Raw genomic sequence first — 18,896 nt, 5'->3', positions numbered from 1 at the left:
ACATAGAATGTTAATGATGTGGGGATTCTTAGAACAGAGAATGTTTCACAGTTACTTAGTAACATAGAATTTTAATGGCATGTGGATTATTAGAGCATAGAATGTTATTTTTCAAAGTTTCTTGGCAACTTGGAATGTTAATGGCTTGAGGATTCCTAGAACATAGAATGTTATATTTCAAAGTTTGTTAGAAACATAGAATGTTAATGATGTGGGGATTCTTAGAACAGAGAATGTTTCACAGTTACTTAGTAACATAGAATTTTAATGGCGGGTGGATTCTTAGAACATAGAATGTTTTTTTTCATAATGCCATAGCAACCTGGAACGTTAAAGACGTGACGATTCCTAGTACCTAGAATGTTTTATTTCAAAGTTTCTTAGAAACTTAGAATGTTAATGATGTGGGGATTCTTAGAACAGAGAATGTTTCACAGTTACTTAGTAACATAGAATTTTAATGGCGGGTGGATTCTTAGAACATAGAATGTTTTTTTTCATAATGCCATAGCAACGTGGAACGTTAATGACTTGAGGATTCCTAGTACTTAGAATGTTACATTTCAAAGTTTCTTAGAAACTTAGAATGTTAATGATGTGGGGATTCTTAGAACAGAGAATGTTTCACAGTTACTTAGTAACATAGAATTTTAATGGCATGTGGATTCTTAGAACATAGAATGTTATTTTTCAAAGTTTCCTAGCAACGTGGAATGTTAATGGGTTGAAGATTCCTAGAACATAGAATGTTATATTTCAAAATTTCTTAGTAACATAGAATGTTAATGATGTGGGGGTTCTTAGAACAGAGAATGTTTCACAGTTACTTAGTAACATAGAATTTTAATGGCGGGTGGATTCTTAGAACATAGAATGTTATTTTTCAAAGTTTCCTAGCAACGTGGAACGTTAATGACGTGAGGATTCCTAGTAACTAGAATGTTATATTTCAAAGTTTCTTAGAAACATAGAATGTTAATGATGTGGGGGTTCTTAGAACAGAGAATGTTTCACAGTTACTTAGTAACGTAGAATTTTAATGGCATGTGGGTTCTTAGAACATAGAATGTTATTTTTCAAAGTTCCTTGGCAACTTGGAATGTTAATGGGTTGAGGATTCCTAGAACCTAGAATGTTATATTTCAAAGTTTCATAGAAACTTGGAATGTTAATAATGCGGGGATTCTTAGAACAGAGAATGTTTCACAGTAACTTAGTAACATAGAATTTTAATGGCGGTTGGATTGTTAGAACATAGAATGTTATTTTTCAAAGTTTCCTAGCAACGTGGAATGTTAATGATGTGGGGATTCTTAGAACAGAGAATGTTTCACAATTACTTAGTAACATAGAATTTTAATGGCATGTGGATTCTTCGAACATAGAATGTTATTTTTCAAAGTTCCTTGGCAACTTGGAATGTTAATGGCTTGAGGATTCCTAGAACATAGAATGTTATATTTCAAAGTTTCATAGAAACTTGGAATGTTAATAATGTGGGGATTCTTAGAACAGAGAATGTTTCACAGTTACTTAGTAACATACAATTTTAATGGCGGGTGGATTCTTAGAACTTAGAATGTTTTTTTTCATAATGCCATAGCAACGTGGAACGTTAATGACGTGAGGATTCTTAGTACCTTGAATGTTATATTTCAAAGATTCTTAGAAACATAGAATGTTGATGATGTGGGGATTCTTAGAACAGAGAATGTTTCACAGTTACTTAGTAACATAGAATTTTAATGGCGGGTGGATTCTTAGAACATAGAATGTTTTTTTTCATAATGCCATAGCAACGATGAACGTTAATGACTTGAGGATTCCTAGTACATAGAATGTTATATTTCAAAGTTTCTTAGAAAAGTAGAATGTTAATGATGTGGGGATTCTTAGAACAGAGAATGTTTCACAGTTAGTTAGTAACATAGAATTTTAATGGCATGTGGATTCTTAGAACATAGAATGTTATTTTTCAAAGGTTCCTAACAACGTGGAATGTTAATGGGTTGATGATTCCTAGAACATAGAATGTTATATTTCAAAGTTTCTTAGAAACATAGAATGTTAATGATGTGGGGGTTCTTATAGCAGAGAATGTTTCACAGTTACTTAGTAACATAGAATTTTAATGGCTTGTGGATTCTTAGAACATAGAATTTTTTTTTTTCATAATGCCATAGCAACGTAGAACGTTAAATACGTGAGGATTCCTACTACCTAGAATGTTATATTTCAAAGTTTCTTAGAAACTTAGAATGTTAATGATGTGGGGATTCTTAGAACAGAGAATGTTTCACAATTACTTAGTAACATAGAATTTTAATGGCTTGTGGATTCTTAGAACAAATGAATGTTATTTTTCAAAGTTTCCTAGCAACGTGGAATGTTAATGGCTTGAGGATTCCTAGAACATAGAATGTTATATTTCAAAGTTTCGTAGAAACTTGGAATGTTAATAATGTGGGGATTCTTAGAACAGAGAATGTTTCACAGTTACTTAGTAACATAGAATTTTAATGGCTTGTGGATTCTTAGAACATAGAATGTTATTTTTCAAAGTTTCTTGGCAACTTGGAATGTTAATGGGTTGAGGATTCCTAGAACATACAATGTTATATTTCAAAGTTTCTTAGAAACATAGAATGTTAATTATGTGGGGGTTCTTAGAACAGAGAATGTTTCACAGTTACTTAGTAACATAGAATTTTAATGGCGGGTGGATTCTTAGAACATAGAATGTTTTTTTTCATAATGCCATAGCAACGTGGAACATTAATGACTTGCAAATTCCTAGTACCTAGAATGTTATATTTCAAAGTTTCTTATAAACTTAGAATGTTAATGATGTGGGGATTCTTAGAACAGAGAATGTTTCACAGTTACTTAGTAACATAGAATTTTAATGGCATGTGGATTCTTAGAACATAGAATGTAATTTTTCAAAGTTCCTTGGCAACTTGGAATGTTAATGGCTTGAGGATTACTAGTACCTAGAATGTTATATTTCAAAGTTTCGTAGAAACATGGAATGTTAATAACGTGGGGATTCTTAGAACAGAGAATGTTTCACAGTTACTTAGTAACATAGAATTTTAATGGCGTTTGGATTTGTAGAACATAGAATGTTATTTTTCAAAGTTTCCTAGCAACGTGGAATGTTAATGTGTTGAGGATTCCTAGAACATACAATCTTATATTTCAAAGTTTCTTAGAAACATAGAATGTTAGTGATGTGGGGATTCTTAGAACAGAGAATGTTTCACAGTTACTTAGTAACATAGAATTTTAATGGCTTGTGGATTCTTAGAACATAGAATGTTTTTTTTCATAATGCCATAGCAACGTAGAACGTTAAATACGTGAGGATTCCTACTACCTAGAATGTTATATTTCAAAGTTTCTTAGAAACTTAGAATGTTAATGATGTGGGGGTTCTTAGAACAGAGAATGTTTCACAGTTACTTAGTAACATAGAATTTTAATGGCATGTGGATTCTTAGAACATAGAATGTTATTTTTCAAAGTTCCTTGGCAACTTGGAATGTTAATGGGTTGAGGATTCCTAGAACATAGAATTTTATATTTCAAAATTTCATAGAAACTTGGAATGTTAATAATGTGGGGATTCTTAGAACAGAGAATGTTTCACAGTAACTTAGTAACATAGAATTTTAATGGCGGGTGGATTCTTAGAACATAGAATGTTATTTTTCAAAGTTTCCTAGCAACGTGGAATGTTAATCGGTTGAGGATTCCTTGAACATAGATTGTTATATTTCAAAATTTCTTAGAAACATAGAATGTTAATGATTAGGGGGTTCTTAGAACAGTGAATATTTCACAGTTACTTAGTAACATAGAATTTTAATGGTGGGTAGATTCTTAGAACCTAGAATGTTTTTTTTCATAATGCCATAGCAACGTAGAACGTTAAAGACGTGAGGATTCCTAGTACCTAGAATGTTATATTTCAAAGTTTCTTAGAAACATAGAATGTTAATGATGTGGGGATTCTTAGAACAGAGAATGTTTCACAGGTACTTAGTAACATAGAATTTTAATGGCATGTGGATTCTTAGAACATAGAATTTTATTTTTCAAAGTTCCTTGGCAACTTGGAATGTTAATGGCTTGAGGATTCCTAGAACATAGAATGTTATATTTCAAAGTTTCATAGAAACTTTGAATGTTAATAATGTGGGGATTCTTAGAACAGAGAATGTTTCACAGTTACTTAGTAACATAGAATTTTAATGGCATGTGGATTCTTAGAACATAGAATGTTATTTTTCAAAGTTTCCTAGCAACGTGGAATGTTAATGGGTTGAAGATTCTTAGAACATAGAATATTATATTTCAAAGTTTCTTAGATACATAGAATGTTAATGATGTGGGGGTTCTTAGAACAGAGAATGTTTCACAGTTACTTAGTAACATAGAATTTTAATGGCGGGTGGATTCTTAGAACATAGAATGTTATTTTTTAAAAGTTTCCTAGCAACGTGGAATGTTAATGGGTTGAGGATTCCTAGAACCTAGAATGTTATATTTCAAAGTTTCATAGAAACTTGGAATGTTAATAATGTGGGGATTCTTAGAACAGAGAATGTTTCACAGTTACTTAGTAACATAGAATTTTAATGGCATGTGGATTCTTAGAACATAGAATGTTATTTTTCAAAGTTTCCTAGCAACGTGGAATGTTAATGGGTTGAGGATTCCTTGAACATAGATTCTTATATTTCAAAATTTCTTAGAAACATAGAATGTTAATGATGAGGGGGTTCTTAAAACAGAGAATATTTCACAGTTACTTAGTAACATAGAATTTTAATGGTGGGTGAATTCTTAGAACATAGAATGTTTTTTTTCATAATGCCATAGCAACGTAGAACGTTAAAGACGTGAGGATTCCTAGTACCTAGAATGTTATATTTCAAAGTTTCTGAGAAACATAGAATGTTAATGATGTGGGGATTCTTAGAACAGAGAATGTTTCACAGTTACTTAGTAACATAGAATTTTAATGGCATGTGGATTCTTAGAACATAGAAAGTTATTTTTCAAAGTTCCTTGGCAACTTGGAATGTTAATGGCTTGAGGATTCCTAGAACATAGAATGTTATATTTCAAAGTTTCATAGAAACTTGGAATGTTAATAATGTGGGGATTCTTAGAACAGAGAATGTTTCACAGTTACTTAGTAACATAGAATTTTAATGGCGGGCGGATTCTTAGAACATAGAATGTTTTTTTTCATAATACCATAGCAACGTGGAACGTTAATGACGTGAGGATTCCTAGTACCTAGAATGTTATATTTCAAAGATTATTAGAAACATAGAATGTTAATGATGTGGGAATTCTTAGAACAGAGAATGTTTCACAGTTACTTAGTAACATAGAATTTTAATGGCGGGTGGATTCTTAGAACATAGAATGTTTTTTTTCATAATACCATAGCAACGTGGAACGTTAATGACGTGAGGATTCTTAGTACCTAGAATGTTATATTTCAAAGATTCTTAGAAACATAGAATGTTAATGATGTGGGAATTCTTAGAACGGAGAATGTTTCACAGTTACTTAGTAACATAGAATTTTAATGGCGGGTGGATTCTTAGAACATAGAATGTTTTTTTTCATAATACCATAGCAACGTGGAACGTTAATGACTTGAGGATTCCTAGTACCTTGAATGTTATATTTCAAAGTTTCTTAGAAACGTAGAATGTTAATGATGTGGGGATTCTTAGAACAGAGAATGTTTCACAGTTACTTAGTAACATAGAATTTTAATGGCATGTGGATTCTTAGAACATAGAATGTTATTTTTCAAAGTTTCCTAACAACGTGGAACGTTAGTGACGTGAGGATTCCTAGTACCTAGAATGTTATATTTCAAAGTTTCGTAGAAACATGGAATGTTAATAACGTGGGGATTCTTAGAACAGAGAATGTTTCACAGTTACTTAGTAACATAGAATTTTAATGGCGTTTGGATTCGTAGAACATAGAATGTTATTTTTCAAAGTTTCCTAGCAACGTGGAATGTTAATGTGTTGAGGATTCCTAGAACATACAATGTTATATTTCAAAGTTTCTTAGAAACATAGAATGTTAATTATGTGGGGGTTCTTAGAACAGAGAATGTTTCACAGTTACTTAGTAACATAGAATTTTAATGGCGGGTGGATTCTTAGAACATAGAATGTTTTTTTTCATAATGCCATAGCAACGTGGAACATTAATGACTTGCAAATTCCTAGTACCTAGAATGTTATATTTCAAAGTTTCTTATAAACTTAGAATGTTAATGATGTGGGGATTCTTAGAACAGAGAATGTTTCACAGTTACTTAGTAACATAGAATTTTAATGGCATGTGGATTCTTAGAACATAGAATGTAATTTTTCAAAGTTCCTTGGCAACTTGGAATGTTAATGGCTTGAGGATTACTAGTACCTAGAATGTTATATTTCAAAGTTTCGTAGAAACATGGAATGTTAATAACGTGGGGATTCTTAGAACAGAGAATGTTTCACAGTTACTTAGTAACATAGAATTTTAATGGCGTTTGGATTTGTAGAACATAGAATGTTATTTTTCAAAGTTTCCTAGCAACGTGGAATGTTAATGTGTTGAGGATTCCTAGAACATACAATCTTATATTTCAAAGTTTCTTAGAAACATAGAATGTTAGTGATGTGGGGATTCTTAGAACAGAGAATGTTTCACAGTTACTTAGTAACATAGAATTTTAATGGCTTGTGGATTCTTAGAACATAGAATGTTTTTTTTCATAATGCCATAGCAACGTAGAACGTTAAATACGTGAGGATTCCTACTACCTAGAATGTTATATTTCAAAGTTTCTTAGAAACTTAGAATGTTAATGATGTGGGGGTTCTTAGAACAGAGAATGTTTCACAGTTACTTAGTAACATAGAATTTTAATGGCATGTGGATTCTTAGAACATAGAATGTTATTTTTCAAAGTTCCTTGCCAACTTGGAATGTTAATGGGTTGAGGATTCCTAGAACATAGAATTTTATATTTCAAAATTTCATAGAAACTTGGAATGTTAATAATGTGGGGATTCTTAGAACAGAGAATGTTTCACAGTAACTTAGTAACATAGAATTTTAATGGCGGGTGGATTCTTAGAACATAGAATGTTATTTTTCAAAGTTTCCTAGCAACGTGGAATGTTAATCGGTTGAGGATTCCTTGAACATAGATTGTTATATTTCAAAATTTCTTAGAAACATAGAATGTTAATGATTAGGGGGTTCTTAGAACAGTGAATATTTCACAGTTACTTAGTAACATAGAATTTTAATGGTGGGTAGATTCTTAGAACCTAGAATGTTTTTTTTCATAATGCCATAGCAACGTAGAACGTTAAAGACGTGAGGATTCCTAGTACCTAGAATGTTATATTTCAAAGTTTCTTAGAAACATAGAATGTTAATGATGTGGGGATTCTTAGAACAGAGAATGTTTCACAGTTACTTAGTAACATAGAATTTTAATGGCATGTGGATTCTTAGAACATAGAATTTTATTTTTCAAAGTTCCTTGGCAACTTGGAATGTTAATGGCTTGAGGATTCCTAGAACATAGAATGTTATATTTCAAAGTTTCATAGAAACTTTGAATGTTAATAATGTGGGGATTCTTAGAACAGAGAATGTTTCACAGTTACTTAGTAACATAGAATTTTAATGGCATGTGGATTCTTAGAACATAGAATGTTATTTTTCAAAGTTTCCTAGCAACGTGGAATGTTAATGGGTTGAAGATTCTTAGAACATAGAATATTATATTTCAAAGTTTCTTAGATACATAGAATGTTAATGATGTGGGGGTTCTTAGAACAGAGAATGTTTCACAGTTACTTAGTAACATAGAATTTTAATGGCGGGTGGATTCTTAGAACATAGAATGTTATTTTTTAAAAGTTTCCTAGCAACGTGGAATGTTAATGGGTTGAGGATTCCTAGAACCTAGAATGTTATATTTCAAAGTTTCATAGAAACTTGGAATGTTAATAATGTGGGGATTCTTAGAACAGAGAATGTTTCACAGTTACTTAGTAACATAGAATTTTAATGGCATGTGGATTCTTAGAACATAGAATGTTATTTTTCAAAGTTTCCTAGCAACGTGGAATGTTAATGGGTTGAGGATTCCTTGAACATAGATTCTTATATTTCAAAATTTCTTAGAAACATAGAATGTTAATGATGAGGGGGTTCTTAGAACAGAGAATATTTCACAGTTACTTAGTAACATAGAATTTTAATGGTGGGTGAATTCTTAGAACATAGAATGTTTTTTTTCATAATGCCATAGCAACGTAGAACGTTAAAGACGTGAGGATTCCTAGTACCTAGAATGTTATATTTCAAAGTTTCTGAGAAACATAGAATGTTAATGATGTGGGGATTCTTAGAACAGAGAATGTTTCACAGTTACTTAGTAACATAGAATTTTAATGGCATGTGGATTCTTAGAACATAGAAAGTTATTTTTCAAAGTTCCTTGGCAACTTGGAATGTTAATGGCTTGAGGATTCCTAGAACATAGAATGTTATATTTCAAAGTTTCATAGAAACTTGGAATGTTAATAATGTGGGGATTCTTAGAACAGAGAATGTTTCACAGTTACTTAGTAACATAGAATTTTAATGGCGGGCGGATTCTTAGAACATAGAATGTTTTTTTTCATAATACCATAGCAACGTGGAACGTTAATGACGTGAGGATTCCTAGTACCTAGAATGTTATATTTCAAAGATTATTAGAAACATAGAATGTTAATGATGTGGGAATTCTTAGAACAGAGAATGTTTCACAGTTACTTAGTAACATAGAATTTTAATGGCGGGTGGATTCTTAGAACATAGAATGTTTTTTTTCATAATACCATAGCAACGTGGAACGTTAATGACGTGAGGATTCTTAGTACCTAGAATGTTATATTTCAAAGATTCTTAGAAACATAGAATGTTAATGATGTGGGAATTCTTAGAACGGAGAATGTTTCACAGTTACTTAGTAACATAGAATTTTAATGGCGGGTGGATTCTTAGAACATAGAATGTTTTTTTTCATAATACCATAGCAACGTGGAACGTTAATGACTTGAGGATTCCTAGTACCTTGAATGTTATATTTCAAAGTTTCTTAGAAACGTAGAATGTTAATGATGTGGGGATTCTTAGAACAGAGAATGTTTCACAGTTACTTAGTAACATAGAATTTTAATGGCATGTGGATTCTTAGAACATAGAATGTTATTTTTCAAAGTTTCCTAACAACGTGGAACGTTAGTGACGTGAGGATTCCTAGTACCTAGAATGTTATATTTCAAAGTTTCGTAGAAACATGGAATGTTAATAACGTGGGGATTCTTAGAACAGAGAATGTTTCACAGTTACTTAGTAACATAGAATTTTAATGGCGTTTGGATTCGTAGAACATAGAATGTTATTTTTCAAAGTTTCCTAGCAACGTGGAATGTTAATGTGTTGAGGATTCCTAGAACATACAATCTTATATTTCAAAGTTTCTTAGAAACATAGAATGTTAGTGATGTGGGGATTCTTAGAACAGAGAATGTTTCACAGTTACTTAGTAACATAGAATTTTAATGGCTTGTGGATTCTTAGAACATAGAATGTTTTTTTTCATAATGCCATAGCAACGTAGAACGTTAAATACGTGAGGATTCCTACAACCTAGAATGTTATATTTCAAAGTTTCTTAGAAACTTAGAATGTTAATGATGTGGGGGTTCTTAGAACAGAGAATGTTTCACAGTTACTTAGTAACATAGAATTTTAATGGCATGTGGATTCTTAGAACATAGAATGTTATTTTTCAAAGTTCCTTGGCAACTTGGAATGTTAATGGGTTGAGGATTCCTAGAACATAGAATTTTATATTTCAAAATTTCATAGAAACTTGGAATGTTAATAATGTGGGGATTCTTAGAACAGAGAATGTTTCACAGTAACTTAGTAACATAGAATTTTAATGGCGGGTGGATTCTTAGAACATAGAATGTTATTTTTCAAAGTTTCCTAGCAACGTGGAATGTTAATGGGTTGAGGATTCCTTGAACATAGATTGTTATATTTCAAAATTTCTTAGAAACATAGAATGTTAATGATTAGGGGGTTCTTAGAACAGTGAATATTTCACAGTTACTTAGTAACATAGAATTTTAATGGTGGGTAGATTCTTAGAACCTAGAATGTTTTTTTTCATAATGCCATAGCAACGTAGAACGTTAAAGACGTGAGGATTCCTAGTACCTAGAATGTTATATTTCAAAGTTTCTTAGAAACATAGAATGTTAATGATGTGGGGATTCTTAGAACAGAGAATGTTTCACAGTTACTTAGTAACATAGAATTTTAATGGCATGTGGATTCTTAGAACATAGAATTTTATTTTTCAAAGTTCCTTGGCAACTTGGAATGTTAATGGCTTGAGGATTCCTAGAACATAGAATGTTATATTTCAAAGTTTCATAGAAACTTGGAATGTTAATAATGTGGGGATTCTTAGAACAGAGAATGTTTCACAGTTACTTAGTAACATAGAATTTTAATGGCATGTGGATTCTTAGAACATAGAATGTTATTTTTCAAAGTTTCCTAGCAACGTGGAATGTTAATGGGTTGAAGATTCTTAGAACATAGAATATTATATTTCAAAGTTTCTTAGATACATAGAATGTTAATGATGTGGGGGTTCTTAGAACAGAGAATGTTTCACAGTTACTTAGTAACATAGAATTTTAATGGCGGGTGGATTCTTAGAACATAGAATGTTATTTTTTAAAAGTTTCCTAGCAACGTGGAATGTTAATGGGTTGAGGATTCCTAGAACCTAGAATGTTATATTTCAAAGTTTCATAGAAACTTGGAATGTTAATAATGTGGGGATTCTTAGAACAGAGAATGTTTCACAGTTACTTAGTAACATAGAATTTTAATGGCATGTGGATTCTTAGAACATAGAATGTTATTTTTCAAAGTTTCCTAGCAACGTGGAATGTTACTGGGTTGAGGATTCCTTGAACATAGATTGTTATATTTCAAAATTTCTTAGAAACATAGAATGTTAATGATGAGGGGGTTCTTAGAACAGAGAATATTTCACAGTTACTTAGTAACATAGAATTTTAATGGTGGGTGAATTCTTAGAACATAGAATGTTTTTTTTCATAATGCCATAGCAACGTAGAACGTTAAAGACGTGAGGATTCCTAGTACCTAGAATGTTATATTTCAAAGTTTCTTAGAAACATAGAATGTTAATGATGTGGGGATTCTTAGAACAGAGAATGTTTCACAGTTACTTAGTAACATAGAATTTTAATGGCATGTGGATTCTTAGAACATAGAATTTTATTTTTCAAAGTTCCTTGGCAACTTGGAATGTTAATGGCTTGAGGATTCCTAGAACATAGAATGTTATATTTCAAAGTTTCATAGAAACTTGGAATGTTAATAATGTGGGGATTCTTAGAACAGAGAATGTTTCACAGTTACTTAGTAACATAGAATTTTAATGGCATGTGGATTCTTAGAACATAGAATGTTATTTTTCAAAGTTTCCTAGCAACGTGGAATGTTAATGGGTTGAAGATTCTTAGAACATAGAATATTATATTTCAAAGTTTCTTAGATACATAGAATGTTAATGATGTGGGGGTTCTTAGAACAGAGAATGTTTCACAGTTACTTAGTAACATAGAATTTTAATGGCTTGTTAATTCTTAGAACATAGAATGTTATTTTTTAAAAGTTTCCTAGCAACGTGGAATGTTAATGGGTTGAGGATTCCTAGAACCTAGAATGTTATATTTCAAAGTTTCATAGAAACTTGGAATGTTAATAATGTGGGGATTCTTAGAACAGAGAATGTTTCACAGTTACTTAGTAACATAGAATTTTAATGGCATGTGGATTCTTAGAACATAGAATGTTATTTTTCAAAGTTTCCTAGCAACGTGGAATGTTACTGGGTTGAGGATTCCTTGAACATAGATTGTTATATTTCAAAATTTCTTAGAAACATAGAATGTTAATGATGAGGGGGTTCTTAGAACAGAGAATATTTCACAGTTACTTAGTAACATAGAATTTTAATGGTGGGTGAATTCTTAGAACATAGAATGTTTTTTTTCATAATGCCATAGCAACGTAGAACGTTAAAGACGTGAGGATTCCTAGTACCTAGAATGTTATATTTCAAAGTTTCTGAGAAACATAGAATGTTAATGATGTGGGGATTCTTAGAACAGAGAATGTTTCACAGTTACTTAGTAACATAGAATTTTAATGGCATGTGGATTCTTAGAACATAGAATGTTATTTTTCAAAGTTCCTTGGCAACTTGGAATGTTAATGGCTTGAGGATTCCTAGAACATAGAATGTTATATTTCAAAGTTTCATAGAAACTTGGAATGTTAATAATGTGGGGATTCTTAGAACAGAGAATGTTTCACAGTTACTTAGTAACATAGAATTTTAATGGCGGGCGGATTCTTAGAACATAGAATGTTTTTTTTCATAATACCATAGCAACGTGGAACGTTAATGACGTGAGGATTCCTAGTACCTAGAATGTTATATTTCAAAGATTATTAGAAACATAGAATGTTAATGATGTGGGAATTCTTAGAACAGAGAATGTTTCACAGTTACTTAGTAACATAGAATTTTAATGGCGGGTGGATTCTTAGAACATAGAATGTTTTTTTTTCATAATACCATAGCAACGTGGAACGTTAATGACGTGAGGATTCTTAGTACCTAGAATGTTATATTTCAAAGATTCTTAGAAACATAGAATGTTAATGATGTGGGAATTCTTAGAACAGAGAATGTTTCACAGTTACTTAGTAACATAGAATTTTAATGGCGGGTGGATTCTTAGAACATAGAATGTTTTTTTTCATAATACCATAGCAACGTGGAACGTTAATGACTTGAGGATTCCTAGTACCTTGAATGTTATATTTCAAAGTTTCTTAGAAACGTAGAATGTTAATGATGTGGGGATTCTTAGAACAGAGAATGTTTCACAGTAACTTAGTAACATAGAATTTTAATGGCATGTGGATTCTTAGAACATAGAATGTTATTTTTCAAAGTTTCCTAACAACGTGGAACGTTAGTGACGTGAGGATTCCTAGTACCTAGAATGTTATATTTCAAAGTTTCTTAGAAACGTAGAATGTTAATGATGTGGGGATTCTTAGAACAGAGAATGTTTCACAGTTACTTAGTAACATAGAATTTTAATGGCATGTGGATTCTTAGAACATAGAATGTTATTTTTCAAAGTTTCCTACCAACGTGGAATGTTAATGGCTTGAGGATTCCTAGAACATAGAATGTTATATTTCAAAGTTTCATAGAAACTTGGAATGTTAATAATGTGGGGGTTCTTAGAACAGAGAATGTTTCACAGTTACTTAGTAACATAGAATTTTAATGGCGGGTGGATTCTTAGAACATAGAATGTTTTTTTTCATAATGCCATAGCAACCTGGAACGTTAAAGACGTGAGGATTCCTAATACCTAGAATGTTATATTTCAAAGTTTCTTAGAAACGTAGAATGTTAATGATGTGGGGATTCTTAGAACAGAGAATGTTTCACAGTTACTTAGTAACATAGAATTTTAATGGCATGTGGATTCTTAGAACATAGAATGTTATTTTTCAAAGTTTCCTAGCAACGTGGAACGTTAATGATGTGAGGATTCTTAGTACCTAGAATGTTATATTTCAAAGTTTGTTAGAAACATAGAATGTTAATGATGTGGGGATTCTTAGAACAGAGAATGTTTCACAGTTACTTAGTAACATAGAATTTTAATGGCATGTGGATTCTTAGAACATAGAATGTTATTTTTCAAAGTTTCTTGGCAACTTGGAATGTTAATGGCTTGAGGATTCCTAGAACATAGAATGTTATATTTCAAAGTTTCATAGAAACTTGGAATGTTAATAATGTGGGGGTTCTTAGAACAGAGAATGTTTCACAGTTACTTAGTAACATAAAATTTTAATGGCATGTGGATTCTTAGAACATAGAATGTTATTTTTCAAAGTTTCCAAGCAACGTGGAATGTTAATGGGTTGATGATTCCTAGAACATAGAATGTTATATTTCAAAGTTCCTTAGAAACAGAGAATGTTAATGATGTGGGGATTCTTATAGCAGAGAATGTTTCACAGTTACTTAGTAACATAGAATTTTAATGGCGGGTGGATTCTTAGAACATAGAATGTTTTTTTTCATAATGCCATAGCAACGTGGAACATTAATGACTTGCAAATTCCTAGTACCTAGAATGTTATATTTCAAAGTTTCTTATAAACTTAGAATGTTAATGATGTGGGGATTCTTAGAACAGAGAATGTTTCACAGTTACTTAGTAACATAGAATTTTAATGGCGTTTGGATTCATAGAACATAGAATGTTATTTTTCAAAGTTTCCTACCAACGTGGAATGTTAATGGGTTGAGGTTTCCTAGAACATAGAATGTTATATTTCAAAGTTTCTTAGAAACATAGAATGTTAATGATATGGGGATTCTTAGAACAGAGAATGTTTCACAGTTACTTAGTAACATAGAATTTTAATGGCATGTGGATTCTTAGAACATAGAATGTTATTTTTCAAAGTTTCCTAGCAACGTGGAATGTTAATGGGTTGAGGATTCCTAGAACATAGAATGTTATATTTCAAAGTTTCTTAGAAAGTTAGAATGTTAATTATGTGGGGATTCTTAGGACAGAGAATGTTTCACAGTTACTTAGTAACATAGAATTTTAATGGCGGGTGGATTCTTAGAACATAGAATGTTTTTTTTCATAATGGCATAGCAACGTGGAACATTAATGACTTGCAAATTCCTAGTACCTAGAATGTTATATTTCAAAGTTTCTTATAAACTTAGAATGTTAATGATGTGGGGATTCTTAGAACAGAGAATGTTTCACAGTTACTTAGTAACATAGAATTTTAATGGCGTTTGGATTCGTAGAACATAGAATGTTATTTTTCAAAGTTTCCTAGCAACGTGGAATGTTAATGTGTTGAGGATTCCTAGAACATAGAATGTTATATTTCAAAGTTTCTTAGAAACATAGAATGTTAATGATGTGGGGATTCTTAGAACAGAGAATGTTTCACAGTTACTTAGTAACATAGAATTTTAATGGCTTGTGGATTCTTAGAACATAGAATGTTTTTTTTCATAATGCCATAGCAACGTAGAACGTTAAATACGTGAGGATTCCTACTACCTAGAATGTTATATTTCAAAGTTTCTTAGAAACTTAGAATGTTAATGATGTGGGGGTTCTTAGAACAGAGAATGTTTCACAGTTACTTAGTAACATAGAATTTTAATGGCATGTGGATTCTTAGAACATAGAATGTTATTTTTCAAAGTTCCTTGGCAACTTGGAATGTTAATGGGTTGAGGATTTCTAGAACATAGAATTTTATATTTCAAAGTTTCATAGAAACTTGGAATGTTAATAATGTGGGGATTCTTAGAACAGAGAATGTTTCACAGTAACTTAGTAACATAGAATTTTAATGGCGGGTGGATTCTTAGAACATAGAATGTTATTTTTCAAAGTTTCCTAGCAACGTGGAATGTTAATGGGTTGAGGATTCCTTGAACATAGATTGTTATATTTCAAAATTTCTTAGAAACATACAATGTTAATAATGTGAGGATTCTTAGAACAGAGAATGTTTCACAGTTACTTAGTAACATAGAATTTTAATGGCGGGTGGATTCTTAGAACATAGAATGTTATTTTTCAAAGTTTCCTAGCAAAGTGGAATGTTAATGTGTTGAGGATTCCTAGAACATACAATCTTATATTTCAAAGTTTCTTAGAAACATAGAATGTTAATGATGTGGGGATTCTTAGAACAGAGAATGTTTCACAGTTACTTAGTAACATAGAATTTTACTGGCTTGTGGATTCTTAGAACATAGAATGTTTTTTTTCATAATGCCATAGCAACGTAGAACGTTAAATACGTGAGGATTCCTAGTACCTAGAATGTTATATTTCAAAGTTTCTTAGAAACGTAGAATGTTAATGATGTGGGGATTCTTAGAACAGAGAATGTTTCACAGTTACTTAGTAACATAGAATTTTAATGGCATGTGGATTCTTAGAACATAGAATGTTATTTTTCAAAGTTTCCTAGCAACGTGGAATGTTAATGGGTTGAAGATTCCTAGAACATAGAATGTTATATTTCAAAGTTTCTTAGAAACTTCGAATGTTAATGATGTGGGGATTCTTAGAACAGAGAATGTTTCACAGTTACTTAGTAACCTAGAATTTTAATGGCGGGTGGATTATTAGAACATAGAATGTTATTTTTCAAAGTTTCCTAGCAATGTGGAATGTTAATTGGTTGAGTATTCCTAGAACATAGAATGTTATATGTCAAAGTTTCTTAGAAAAATAGAATGTTAATGATGTGGGGATTCTTAGAACAGAGAATATTTCACAGTTACTTAGTAACATAAAATTTTAATGGCGGGTGGATTCTTAGAACATAGAATATTATTTTTCAAAGTTTCCTAGCAACGTGGAATGTTAATGGCTTCAGGATTCCTAGAAAATAGAATGTTATATTTCAAAGTTTCTTAGAAACATAGAATGTTAATGATGTCGGGATTCTTAGAACAGAGAATGTTTCACAGTTACTTAGTAACATAGAATTTTAATGGCATGTGGATTCTTAGAACATAGAATGTTATTTTTCAAAGTTCCTTGGCAACTTGGAATGTTAATGGGTTGAGGATTTCTAGAACATAGAATTTTATATTTCAAAGTTTCATAGAAACTTGGAATGTTAATAATGTGGGGATTCTTAGAACAGAGAATGTTTCACAGTAACTTAGTAACATAGAATTTTAATGGCGGGTGGATTCTTAGAACATAGAATGTTATTTTTCAAAGTTTCCTAGCAACGTGGAATGTTAATGGGTTGAGGATTCCTTGAACATAGATTGTTATATTTCAAAATTTCTTAGAAACATAGAATGTTAATAATGTGAGGATTCTTAGAACAGAGAATGTTTCACAGTTACTTAGTAACATAGAATTTTAATGGCGGGTGGATTCTTAGAACATAGAATGTTATTTTTCAAAGTTTCCTAGCAACGTGGAATGTTAATGGGTTGAAGATTCCTAGAACATAGAATGTTATATTTCAAAGTTTCTTATAAACTTAGAATGTTAATGATGTGGGGATTCTTAGAACAGAGTATGTTTCACAGTTACTTAGTAACATAGAATTTTAATGGCATGTGGATTCTTTGAACATAGAATGTTATTTTTCAAAGTTCCTTGGCAACTTGGAATGTTAATGGCTTGAGGATTACTAGTACCTAGAATGTTATATTTCAAAGTTTCATAGAAACATGGAATGTTAATAACGTGGGGATTCTTAGAACAGAGAATGTTTCACAGTTACTTAGTAACATAGAATTTTAATGGCGGGTGGATTCTTAGAACATAGAATGTTATTTTTCAAAGTTTCCTAGCAACGTGGAATGTTAATGGCTTCAGGATTCCTAGAACATAGAATGTTTTTTTTCATAATGCCATAGCAACGTAGAACGTTAAATACGTGAGGATTCCTAGTACCTAGAATGTTATATTTCAAAGTTTCTTAGAAACGTAGAATGTTTTTTTTATTTATTTTTATTTTATTTTATAATTATAACATTTTTTGACAGTACATATGCATGGGTAATTTTTTTACAACATTATCCCTTGCACTTACTTCTATTCAGATTTTTTCCCTTCCTCCCCTAAACCCCTCCCCCAGATGGCAAGCAGTCTTATATATGTTAAATATATTACAGTATAATTTAGATACAATATATGTGTGTAGAATAAAAAAAATATATGTGTGTAGAATAAAAAAAAAAAGAAAAGAAAAAAAAAAAAAAAAAAAGGTTTGGCAATTGTCAATGTTGTAAAATTACCCATGCATATATCTGGTAAATAAAAACTATTAAAAAAAGAAAAAAAAAAAAAAAAAAAAAAGAAACGTAGAATGTTAATGATGTGGGGATTCTTAGAACAGAGAATGTTTCACAGTTACTTAGTAACATAGAATTTTAATGGCGGGTGGATTATTAGAACATAGAATGTTATTTTTCAAAGTTTCCTAGCAATGTGGAATGTTAATTGGTTGAGGATTCCTAGAACATAGAATGTTATATGTCAAAGTTTCTTAGAAAAATAGAATGTTAATGATGTGGGGATTCTTAGAACAGAGAATGTTTCACAGTTACTTAGTAACATAAAATTTTAATGGCGGGTGGATTCTTAGAACATAGATTATTATTTTTCAAAGTTTCCTAGCAACGTGGAATGTTAATGGCTTCAGGATTCCTAGAAAATAGAATGTTATATTTCAAAGTTTCTTAGAAACATAGAATGTTAATGATGTCGGGATTCTTAGAACAGAGAATGTTTCACAGTTACTTAGTAACATAGAATTTTAATGGCATGTGGATTCTTAGAAAATAGAATGTTATTTTTCAAAGTTCCTTGGCAACTCAGAATGTTAATTGCTTGAGGATTCCGAGTACCTAGAATGTTATATTTCAAAGTTTCTTAGAAATTTAGAATGTTAATGATGTGGGGATTGTTAGAACAGAGAATGTTTCACAGTTACTTAGTAACATAGAATTTTAATGGCATGTGGATTCTTAGAACCTAGAATGTTATTTTTCAAAGTTTCCTAGCAACGTGGAATGTTAATGGGTTGAGGATACCTAGAACATAGAATGTTGTTTT

At 31.2% G+C, this 18,896-nt stretch overlaps 1 long non-coding RNA gene across 1 annotated transcript in view; it reads left to right on the top strand.

Moving 5' to 3' along the window:
* Positions 1 to 18,896, top strand: part of LOC141548534 (uncharacterized) — a 96,392-nt gene that overhangs the window by 63,488 nt on the left and 14,008 nt on the right. Inside the window, exon 2 of the long non-coding RNA XR_012483992.1 lies at positions 1 to 18,896. This exon is cut by the window's left edge and continues 18,811 nt beyond it; it is cut by the window's right edge and continues 14,008 nt beyond it. This is a non-coding gene — a long non-coding RNA (uncharacterized LOC141548534).

The sequence above is a fragment of the Sminthopsis crassicaudata genome, chromosome X, assembly GCF_048593235.1.
Source record: "Sminthopsis crassicaudata isolate SCR6 chromosome X, ASM4859323v1, whole genome shotgun sequence".
Lineage (NCBI taxonomy): Eukaryota > Metazoa > Chordata > Mammalia > Dasyuromorphia > Dasyuridae > Sminthopsis > Sminthopsis crassicaudata.
The sequence above is the reverse complement of the archived record's forward strand: the minus strand, read 5'-3'. Positions and strand labels throughout refer to the sequence as shown.